Source organism: Budorcas taxicolor, chromosome 1 (genome assembly GCF_023091745.1).
Source record: "Budorcas taxicolor isolate Tak-1 chromosome 1, Takin1.1, whole genome shotgun sequence".
NCBI lineage: Eukaryota > Metazoa > Chordata > Mammalia > Artiodactyla > Bovidae > Budorcas > Budorcas taxicolor.
This window is the reverse complement of record NC_068910.1, coordinates 219,208,006-219,220,599: the sequence shown is the minus strand read 5'-3', so window position 1 is coordinate 219,220,599 and position 12,594 is coordinate 219,208,006.

Here is a 12,594-nt window from a genome sequence, read left to right as displayed (position 1 = left end):
TCTTCTTTCTGTGTCTTCAGCGGTCTGTGTGTGTGTCTGTGTCCCAACTTCTTCTTATAAGGACACCAGTCGTAGGGATGAAAGCCCACCCTAATGAACACATTTAACCTTAATGACCTCTTTAAAGACCCTGTCTCCAAACACAGTCATTCCTCAGGGTATTAGTTCCAAAATACCAAAAGAAGCAGAGACGTTACTTTGCCAACAAAGGTCCATCTAGTCAAGGCTATGGTTTTTCCAGTGGTTGTGTATGAATGTGAGAGTTGGACTATAAAGAAAGCTGAGTGCCAAAGAACTGATGCTTTTGAACTGTGGTGTTGGAGAAGACTCTTCAGAGTCCCCTGGACTGTGAGGAGACCCAACCAGACCATCCTAAAGGAGATCAGTCCTGGGTGTTCATTGGAAGGACTGATGTTGAAGCTGAAACTCCAATACTTTGGCCACCTGATGCAAAGAGCTGACTCATTTGAAAAGACCCTGATGTTGGGAAACATTGAGGGCAGGAGGAGAAGGGGATGACAGAGGATGAGATGGCTGGATGGCATCACCGACTCAATGGACATGGGTTTGGATCGACTCTGGGAGTTGGTGATGGACAGGGAGGCCTGGCGTGCTGCGATTCATGTGGTTGCAAAGAGTCGGACCCGACTGAGCAACTGAAGTGAGAAACTGGGAAACGGATGCTCAGGGCTGCCCTGGCGGCTCAGATGGTAATAGGGGTGCAATGCAGGAGACCCAGGTTCAGTCCCTGGGTTGGGAAGATCCCCTGGAGAAGGAAATGGCTACCGGCTTCAGTATTCCTGCTTGGAGAATTTCATGGACAGAGGAGCCTGGCAGGCTACAGTTTATGGGATTGCTAAGAGCTGAACACGACTGAGTGACTAACATATGGATGCTCAAGTCCTTTCTATAATTTACATAATATTTGCATATATCTAATGCACACCCTCCTGTGTACTTTAAATCATCTCTAGATTATCTGTAATATCTTGCTGTTGTTCAGTCGCTAAGTTGTATCTGACTCTGTGACCCCATGGACTGCAGCACGCCAGGCATCCCTGTCCTTCACTGTCTCCCAGAATTTGCTCAAACTCACTGATTTGGTGATGCCATCCAACCATCTCATCCTCTGTCATCCCCTTCTCCTCCTGCCCTCAATCTTTCCCAGCATCAGGGTCTTTTCCAATGAGTTGGCTCTTCACATCAGGTGGCCACATACAATCTAAATCCTGTGTAAACAGCTCTTGGTTTTTATTTATAAACATCACTTTCTTCAAAATATGACCTATCCATAAATCTCTCCTTTGTTCCAAATTGTATGTGGAGGTGATGTAACAAACTAACTTATCCTTACATCTTTTTATGGTTGTTTGATTTTCTCATTTTCTTTTTTTTAATTTATAACTTACACATGATTATAAAAGTGCCATGTTGGCACTATTTTCAGAACAATCATAACCCAAAAAAAGGCCCACATATAATATACATCTTTTCTCCTTGGCTAGTTAGCTAAGTGTTCAGTGATTTGAAGGAAGAGACAAGTTTTTTTAAAAAAATTCTAGTGGAAAAAAAAAAGCCACATGTTTCCTTCCACATGCAGGGCTCTGAAGAAGAAAAAACAAAAACCCTGGGGGTACTTCTGAGGATTTCCAAGTCATCTCTCTCTAGTTCTTGCCACTCAAACTGTGATCACTGGCCAGTGGCATCAGTCACACAGAAGCTTGGTATAAGTGTGGGTTCCCATGAGACCTACTGATTCCAAATCGGCACTGTAAAATGCCCCCAGCGGATCTCTATCGACTTGAAAGTTAGGGAACCACTGTTCTAGACAGACCTCACGTATAGTGCCTAAATCCTGACAGAGTAGAATTGTAATCTCCCTACAGCGACGTTTGGGGTTCAGAATCATAGGCAGCTCTTCTGTAAGAACTTCAGAACCCAGACAACAAACATCTGTGACCCACCCCAACACTGAGTGGAATCATGGCGATCCTAAGGATAGCATGTCTTCCTACATGATGGCGGAAATTCTGCAGCAGGCTCGCAAACTATTCTTCAGGGGCAGTCCTCATAACCAGCTGGATTGCCAGGCATGGCAGCCCACAGAAGGAAGAGTGCTCCCCGGCCCTTATGAACTCTGTGGGGAGGAGTGTGAGGAAGGGTGTGCGGGTCTCAGGGTAGAGGCAGAAACCAAAAGGGCACAGAGACAGAGAGAGCAGCTCGCGTGCGTTGCGCAGCCAAGGGTGGACCACAGCCCAGAAGGACGCGGAGGCCAGGAAAAGCAGGGGGGCTAAAGACACACTCCTCGGGGACCCGAACCACATAGCGGCCACAACACGAGTCTGGACGACATCGGGTCTTTCAAGAATAGACAGCTTTCTTGGCTCTGCCAAAGGAGTTACCAGCCCACCCTGCAAAATCCTGCCATTTCCTGGCAGCTTTTAGGGCCAAAGAGCTGCCTATGGTTCTGAACCCCAAATGTCACTGTAGGGAGATTACAATTCTACTCATCGCCCTCAGGCCATGAGTCCCATCAACATTTACGTGTCAATTTCAAAGTGGCAGTTGTGAAAGGAAAAGGTCCAGCTGCTCAATCTATTTCAGTGATAATAATAATAATAATAATAATATAAAGGTCTCTAATCTGTTAGTGATGCACTGATAAGCCCTGAGTTTGCCATTATTGGAAGAAATGATGCTGGGCCAGAAAGGAGACCACAGATTGATTGATTTTTTTAATTTAATATTGGTTCATAGGGAGCCTGGCTTCTTTATTGTGGCAGCACCTGCTCATGCCGTTATAGTTACGAGGCCTGTTGGAGAAGCTTTTTGGTAAAGGCTTATTTCTATTATAAATACTGGTTGGGGTGAGTGGTTAATATCCCAATAGTTTCCTGTTATACTGGGCTCGATCAAGTCTGGCCCATATTGTTAATTCATACAGATATCTTTGCGTGCACACACACACACACACAAATGTTCTGCCAAAATCAACATCATTAATTAAGTTGTGGAGGAAATATTATCCAAGTCAATTCTTCAATTAATCACTAACTTCAGGTCAACGATGTGAACAAACAAGTTGCTTAAAGCCCACGTTTTGAACATAAGCCAGTTCTAAAAGCCCAATTTTTTTAAGATGTTTTTATTTTTGGCCGTGCAGGGTCTTTGTGGCTGCACGGGGTTTTCTCCAGTTGTGGCGAGTGAAGGTTCTGCCTAGCTGCGGGCACAGGCTGCTCATCGCGATGCCTCTCTCGCTGCGGGCACAGGCTTTAGGTGTGCTGGCTTCCGTGGCTACAGCACACATGCTCAGTGGTTGTGGCTCTGGGCTCTAGATCACAGGCTCAACAGTTGTGCAACATGGCCTTAGTGGCTGCAGGACATGTGGGATCATCCTGAATCAGGGATTGAACCTGTGTCTCCTGCATTGGCAGGCAGAGTCCATGTCACTTGAACCATCGGGGAAGCCCCAAACCCCAGTTATTAAGCCAGCATTGTAAAAATACATATGTTTGAATTGTGATAAAATGACTTATCTCAAGCAACTCAGCACATATATTTCCACTTACTCAAGGACAATACAAGAATATTATTACACAATTCATGGTTCAATCAGTCAAGAAATAATTGTTAAGCACTTATTGTGTGTGCTTCACTTATCCATATGAGTGTGTGACTTACCATTCGTAGTTGAAAATCCCAAACTCAAATATATACTAGAAAATATTTATATATACTATTTGACAGTCCATGTAGATTCTATCTCCCTAGACCAATAGCTTGAAGTGGGTTTTGCCTTTGGAAGGGAAGCTTTCCATCCTACACCAAGCAATCTAGTGGTTGAGTACGCAGACTTGGATACACCTAGATCCCAGATCCTTTCTTGATCTCAGCCTCTTTTCAGCTGTGTGACCATGGGCTAGGTGATTAACCTCTCTACATTTCAGAGCACTTCAGTATCCAACAAGAGGAATACTGGCATCTGTCATCCTTGTTGTTATAAAGATTAAATGAGGTAACAGATGGATAATTCCAAGGCAGGGGTAGGGGAAGTACAAAATGAGCCTAGAATATCTTGTTGTTCTAAAAATATTGACTTGCTTCAAGAATGACAGATACATGGGCCCTCAAAGATGCCTATATTCTAATCTTCAAGCTTCTGTGTATGTTATCATAGGTGACAAAGGGCATTAAGGTTGTAGATGGAATTAAGACTGTTACGTGATTTTTAGAAGTTTATCTTGGATTATTCAGGTGGGCCCAATGCTACCTCAAACATCCTTAAAAGTGGAAGAGGGGGGCAAATCGGGGATTGGAGTCAGACAGAGACGTGGAGATGCTAGTCTTCTGGCTGAGGAGGTGGAGAAAGCCAGCACAAGCCAGGGGATATAGCGACTCCCGGAAGCTGAACGAGGCAAGGAAGTGGATTCTCCTCTAGTGCCCCCAGTGGGAAGACCGTCCCACAACACCTTCATTTTAGCCCAAGAAAGCCAATTTGAAAACTCCGACCTTCATAACTATGAGAAAATAAATTTGTGTTGTTTAAACCATCACGTTTGCGGTAATACAGCAATAGGAAACTGATGCATATGTCAAGGAAACAGGATCCAGCTTGCTTTTATAGTGAGAGCGAGAATGATAAGGCAACTGTTAACCATTCTGGGTGATTCTGGGGAATCTGGGTGAAGAGTATAAGGAAACTCTTCTGCTGAATGCAATTTTCACAATATGGCTGAAGTTATGGCCAAAGTAAGTTTTTAAAAAGAGGAAAAAAAATGTTTACATAGGGAGGAATCAGCTCTCCAGCATTCCTCCTGTATTCCTGACAACTGACTGTCCCTCTCTGATCTCAGAAAGAAATTGGAGTTTCACCCCCTTAACTGGCTCTGACCGGGGATCACCAGGAAAATAGAGAAAGCAGGAGAGTCCTGGCTTTGGAGGCTGGAGTTGAGGATAAAGTCTATCGGCCAAATGGTGGGGCTCCTCCATCAAGCTTCGGGATGCAGACAGCCGCTTTGGTGCCCTGACCCACCCACTGGCAGGGCTGCGGTTAATCCTCTCCAGGTAAGCTGACTCATCCTAGAGAAGAGACCTATAGATGAAGACAGTCGGGGCCACAGCGTGAAAGAGCAAGAGCACTGCTCAGTGGAGCCCAGAAGCTGGTGATGCTCACACACACGCTGGTAGGCAGGAGCACGTGTCCTCAAAGACGCCCACAGCTCAGTCCTCAGAGCCTGTTCTGTCAGTTTGCCTGACAAAGAGGAATTAAAGTCACAGATGGAATCAAGTTCCTAATTCACCACCCCTGAAATAGAGAGATCATTCTGGATTATCCGTGTTGGCCCAGTGTCACCACAAGGATCCTTAAAGGATAGAGGCAAAGAGGGAAGTCAGAGGGAAAGGTGACTGGGAAAGCTGGCATGGGTTGTGGAAAGCTTAACCTGCGATTGCTGGCTCTAAGGATGGAGAACCATTTTTAAAGGGGACCCAGGGGGTAAAGGCAATCTCTAGAAACTGGAAAAGCCAAAGAAACAGATTCTCCGCTAGAGCTTCCACAAAAAAAGGCAGCCCTGCCAACACCATGACTTAGCCCAGTGAGGCCCGTGTTGGACTTCTACCTGCAGAATTGTTATGGTGGTATCTTTGTGTTGTTTTGGCAGTGTGTTCAGGCAGCAGGGGAAAACAAATACACACATACACAGCTGCTCACTGGCTTCATATAGTTTCATCTTAAAGACGAATCTGCACCCAAGAATCACCAGACACTTGAGAAGTGCTTCTAATATGAAGGACAAAGACGAAAACAAATAACAGAAGAAACACCAGCAACGCAGAAGGCCATAAAGCTTCCAAAAATTAAATAAAAGGCCAGAATCTTTCCAGAAAAAATAAATCCATGAAATGACAGAATGCTATTTATTTATTTATTGTGTTTATCTTGATATTTGAAAAGAACTCAATATATGCCAGGCAATACACTAAGTGCTCCACAAATATTAACCCATTTAATCATTGTAACAACCCCATGAGTTAGGTTCTGTTATCCTTATTTTATAGATGAGGAAACGGACACAGAGAGGTTAAATAATTTGACCAAGATCACGGAGCAGAGCTTGGTTATAAATACAGATAATGTGGTTCCAGAGTCCACAGAGAATATTTGGGAATTAAAGATATAATGGCAGAAACTGAAAAAATACTGAAAAGACTGAAATATATAGTTGAGGCAATATTTTAGAATGGAGAAAAATATGTAAAGAGGTCAAAAATGGAAAAAAGATATAAGAAACTCAGGCAGGTCAGCATCCAATCTTTTCAGAAAATGAGAACAGAGGAGAGAGATGGGAAGAAATTTTTAAAGAAAACCACTAGATTCTGTGGCAAGAATTTGAATATTTTTACTCTTGTAATTTGGTATCACTGTATGTTCAGCAGGAAGGTATTCTAAAGCTTGTTTCTTACCTCATTGACAATAATAGTCCCTACTGTCATTTCCTTAGCTGATACTTAACTTGCTAATGTTTCAGATTTTATCCAAAATAACAAACATATTATCCAAAAAAAGGAGGAACTATCGGAGAAATTTTTCAGAGTATCAGGATTTGAATTTCCAGATTGAAAGGGACTATGTATGGATGTGAGAGTTGGACTGTGAAGAAAGCTGAGCACTGAAGAATTGGTGCTTTTGAACTGTAGTGTTGGACAAGACTCTTGAGATTCCCTTGGACTGCAAGGAGATCCAACTGGTCCATCCTAAAGCAGATCAGTCCTGGGTGTTCATTGGAAGGACTGATGCTGAAGCTGAAACTTCAGTCCTTTGGCCACCTCATGCAAAGTGTTGACTCATTGGAAAAGACTCTGATGCTGGGAGGGATTGGGGGCAGGAGGAGAAGGGGACGACAGAGGATGAGATGGCTGGATGGCATCACTGACTCGATGGACGTGAGTTTGAGTGAACTCTGGGAGTTGATGATGGACAGGGAGGCCTGGCGTGCTGCAATTCATGGGGTTGCAGAGAGTCGGACACGACTGAGCGACTGAACTGAACTGAACTGATGGAGTGCCCTGCACAATAAATTTTAAAAAATTATTAGTAAATGCTATGGATTATTGGGCTTCCAGAGTGGCTCAGCAGTAAAGAATTCTCCTGCAATGCAGGAGACTCGGGTTCATTCCCTGAGCTGGGAAGATCCCCTGGAGAAGGCCATGGGTCCAGTGTTCTTGCCTGGGGAGCCTGTGAACAGAGGAGCCTGGTGGGCACAGTCCATGGGGCTGCAGGGTCAAACGGGACTGAAGTGACTGAGTGCGCAGAAACGCATGGGCTGTTACTGTCCTCATACAGTTCATGTGTTGAGACCTATTTCCCCATTGGATGTGGATGCAGGGCCTTTGAGAGTTGGTTACGTCATGAAGGTGGAACCCTCATGAACGGGGTCAGTGCCATAATGAAGAGGACCCCAGAGAGCTTCCTCAGCCTTCCACACCTGTGCAAACACAGTGAGAAGGCAGCCATTTATGACTCAGGAAGTGGGCTCTCACCAGACACAGAATCTGCTAGAGCTGGGATCGTGGGCTTAACTTCCAGAACTGTCAGAGATATATTTCTGCTGTTTATAAACTACCCAGTATACAAATATCTTGATACAGCAGGCCAAATGAACTCAGAAGTCAAACCACACTGAAATTTCAAGATAGTACACATAAAGAGGCCCTAATAAGTTTCTAAAGGGAAATAAAATGATTCTATTTAAGGGGATTGCCTTGGCAATGAACAGAGATCATTCTGTCGTTTTTGAGATTGCATCCAAGTACTGCATTTTGGACTCTTTTGTTGACCATGATGGCTACTCCATTTCTTCTGAGGGATTCCTGCCCGCAGTAGTAGATATAATGGTCATCTGAGTTAAATCCACCCATTCCAGTCCATTTTAGTTTGCTGATTCCTAGAATGTCGATGTTCACTCTTGCCATCTCTTGTTTGACCACTTCCAATTTGCCTTGATTCATGGACCTGACACTCCAGGTTCCTATGCAATACTGCTCTTTACAGCATCGGACCTTGCTTCTATCACCAGTCATATCCACAACTGGGTATTGTTTTTGCTTTGGCACCATCCCTTCATTCTTTCTGGAGTTATTTCTCCTCTGATCTCCAGTAGCATATTGGGCACCTACTGACCTGGGGAGTTCCTCTTTCGGTATCCTATCATTTTGCCTTTTCATACTGTTCATGGGGTTCTCAAGGCAAGAATACTGAAGTGGTTTGCCATTCCCTTCTCCAATGGACCACATTCTGTCAGACCTCTCCACCGTGACCCGCCCATCTTGGGTTGCCCCACGGGCATGGCTTGGTTTCATTGAGTTAGACAAGGCTGTGGTCCTAGTGTGATTAGAAGAACTAGTTTTCTGTGAGTATGGTTTCAGTGTGTCTGCCCTCTGATGCCCTCTTGCAACACCTACCATCTTACTTGGGTTTCTCTTACCTTGGGCGTTGGATATCTCTTCACACTGCTCCAGCAAAGCGCAGCTACTGCTCCTTACCTTGGATAAGGAGTATCTCCTTACCGCCGCCCTTCCTGACCTTCAACATGGGATGGCTCCTCTAGGCCCTCCTGTGCCTGCGCAGCCACCGCTCCTTGGACGTGGGGTTGCTCCTCCCGGCCACCGCCCCAGCCTTCGGAGACGGGGTGGCTCCTCCCGGCCCTTCCTGTGCCATCGCAGCCTGGCACTCTCGGCCGCTGCCCCTGACCTCGGATGTGGGGTAACTCCACCCGGCCACCGCCCTTTGGGCATAGAGTCCTTCCAGCTTCTACTCCTGACCTTGATGTGGGGTAGCTCCTCTCGGCCATGCTTAGTGCGCCGGTCGCAGCTTAGTATCATGGTACTCCAAGTCTATGCCCCAACCAGTAATGCTGAAGAAACTGAAGTTGAATAGTTCTATGAAGACCTACAAGATCTTTTAGAATTAACACCCAAAAAAGATGTCCTTTTCATTATAGGGGACTGGAATGCAAAAGTAGGAAGTCAAGAAACACCTGGAGTAACAGGCAAATTTGGCCTTGGAATGCGGAATGAAGCAGAGCAAAGACAAATAGAGTTTTGCCAAGAAAATGCACTGGTCATAGCAAACACCCTCTTCCAACAAGACAAGAGAAGATTCTACACATGGACATCACCAGATGGTCAACACCGAAATCAGATTGATTCTATTCTTTGCAGCCAAAGATGGAGAAGCTCTATACAGTCAACAAAAACAAGACCAGGAGCTGACTGTGGCTCAGATCATGAACTCCTTATTACCAAATTCAGACTTAAATTGAAGAAAGTAGGGAAAACCGCTAGACCATTCAGGTATGACCTAAATCAAATCCCTTATGATTATACAATAGAAGTGAGAAATAGATTTAAGGGCCTAGATCTGATAGATAGAGTGCCTGATGAACTATGGAATGAGGTTCGTGACATTGTACAGGAGACAGGGATCAAGACCATCCCCATGGAAAAGAAATGTAAAAAAGCAAAATGGCTGTCTGGGGAGGCCTTACAAATAGCTGTGAAGAGAAGGGATGTGAAAAGCAAAGGAGAAAAGGAAAGATATAAGCATATGAATGCAGAGTTCCAAAGAATAGCAAGAAGAGATAAGAAAGCCTTCTTCAGCGATCAATGCAAAGAAATAGAGGAAAAGAACAGAATGGGAAAGACTAGAGATCTCTTCAAGAAAATTAGAGATACCAAGGGAACATTTCATGCAAAGATGGGTTCGATAAAGGACAGAAATGGCATGGACCTAACAGAAGCAGAAGATACTAAGAAGAGGTGGCAAGAATACACAGAAAAACTATACAAAAAAGATCTTCATGACCCGGATAATCACAATGGTGTGATCACTCACCTAGAGCCAGACATCCTGGAATGTGAAGTCAAGTGGGCCTTAGAAAGCATCACTATGAACAAAGCTAGTGGAGGTGATGGAATTCCAGTGGAGCTATTTCAAATCATGGAAGATGATGCTGTGAAAGTGCTGCACTCAATATGCCAGCAAATTTGGAAAACTCAGCAGTGGCCACAGGACTGGAAAAGGTCAGTTTTCATTCCAATCCCAAGAAAGGCAATGCCAAAGAATGCTCAAACTACTGCACAGCTGCACTCATCTCACATGCTAGTAAAGTAATGCTCAAAATTCTCCAAGACAGGCTTCAGCAATATGTGAACCATGAACTTCCAGATGTTCAAGCTGGTTTTAGAAAAGGCAGAGGAACCAGAGATCCAATTGCCAACATTCGCTGGATCATGGAAAAAGCAAGAGAGTTCCAGAAAAACATCTATTTCTGCTTTATTGACTATGCCAAAACCTTTGACTGTGTGGATCACAATAAACTGCGGAAAATTCTGAGAGAGATGGGAATACCAGACCACCTAACCTGCCTCTTGAGAAATCTGTATGCAGGTCAGGAAGCAGCAGTTAGAACTGGACATGGAACAACAGACTGGTTCCAAATAGGAAAAGGAGTACGTCAAGGCTGTATATTGTCACCCTGCTTATTTAACTTCTATGCAGAGTACATCATGAGAAACACTGGACTGGAAGAAACACAAGCTGGAATCAAGATTGCCGGGAGAAATATCAATAACCTCAGATATGCAGATGACACCATCCTTATGGCAGAAAGTGAAGAGGAACTAAAAAGCCTCTTGATGAAAGTGAAAGTGGAGAGCGAAAAAGTTGACTTAAGGCTCAACATTCAGAAAACGAAGATCATGGCATCCAGTCCCATCACTTCATGGGAAATAGATGGGGAAACAGGGGAAACAGTGTCAGACTTTATTTTGGGGGGCTCCAAAATCACTGCAGATGGTGATTGCAGCCATGAAATTAAAAGACACTTACTCCTTGGAAGAAAAGTTATGACCAACCTAGGTAGCATATTCAAAAGCAGAGACATTACTTTGCCAACTAAGGTCTGTCTAGTCAAGGCTATGGTTTTTTCCAGTGGTCATGTATGGATGTGAGAGTTGGACTGTGAAGAAGGCTGAGTGCCGAAGAATTGAGGCGTTTGAACTGTGGTGTTGGAGAAGACTCCTGAGAGTCCCTTGGACTGCAAGGAGATCAAACCAGTCCATTCTGAAGGAGATCAGCCCTGGGATTTCTTTGGAAGGGATGATGCTTGCTAAAGCTGAAACTCCAATACTTTGGCCACCTGATGTGAAGAGTTGACTCACTGGAAAAGACTCTGATGCTGGGAGGGATTGGGGGCAGGAGGAGAAGGGGACAACCCAGGATGAGATGGCTGGATGGCATCACGGACTCGATGGATGTGAGTCTGAGTGAACTCCGGGAGTTGGTGATGGACAGGGAGGCCTGGCGTGCTGCGATTCGTGGGGTCGCAAAGAGTCGGACATGACTAAGCAACTGAACTGAACTGAATTCAAGGGGTTGACAAAAATAATGACAATAGATTTTTTTTAATGGCACCATTGAAAGCCAGAAGACACTAAAGCAATGATGTCAAAACCTCAAGAGAAATGAGGTTCACATTAGAGTTCTATACCCAGCCAAACCACCATCAAGGGTGAGATAGAATAAAGACATTTTAAGATATACAAGGTCTCAAAAACTTACTCCCATGCACTCTTTCTCAGGAAGAACATTAGTATATCACCCAAGAAATAATTCGAGTGAAACCAAACAATAGGAAACATGGAAAGGAAGAAAGGAGCAATCCCAAAGGTGGTGGTGGGCGGGGTCTCCAGCATAGCTGTGCAGTGACTTGCCCATGCACGAAAAGGAGGGTCAAGGGCGCCGGTCTCCTCAGTTCAGCCGCTCAGTCGTGTCCGACTCTTTGCGACCCCATGGACTGCAGCACGCCAGGCCTCCCTGTCCATCACCAGCTCCCAAAGTTTACTCAAACTCACCTTCATTGGGTCAGTGATGCCATCCAGCCATCTCATCCTCTGTCGTCCCCTTCTCCTCCTGCCTTAAATCTGTCCCAGCATCAGGGTCTTTTCTAATGAGTCAGCTCTTCGCATCAGGTGTCCAAAGTATTGGAGCTTCAGATTCAGCATCAGTCCTTCCAATGAATATTCAGGACTGATTTCCTTGCTGTCCAAAGGACTCTGAAGAGTCTTCTCCAATGCCACAGTTCCAAAGCATCAATTCTTCAGCACTCAGCTTTCTTCAGAGTCTCTTAGAAGAGCAAAAAATAAGAGTAACTGGCACCTAACATGTTTGATTGAACTGGAGGCGTGTTATGCTTTTTAGAGTGTGAAGAATTAGTGATAGTTATATAACAAGCTAATTTAAAAAAAATGATGCAATTATTAACTCCAAGAAAAAACCAAACAAGACATAAAAGTGTCCTCTGTAATATTTACAAGGTCATAATAAAGCAAATGCTGAAATTGAGTTTTTCCAAAAGCTTTGAAATAACTATAATTAAAGGAGGGGGAATTGCGGAAGATGCCATTGTAAAGCCAAACCCTCATCTTCCAAGGCAGGAAGTCAGTAACTAACATTTAAAGTGAAAAATTAGAGATATAGTAATATAAGCTTGTCATTTTAAAATATGGAGGTAAATAGCAGAATAAACAACTAGA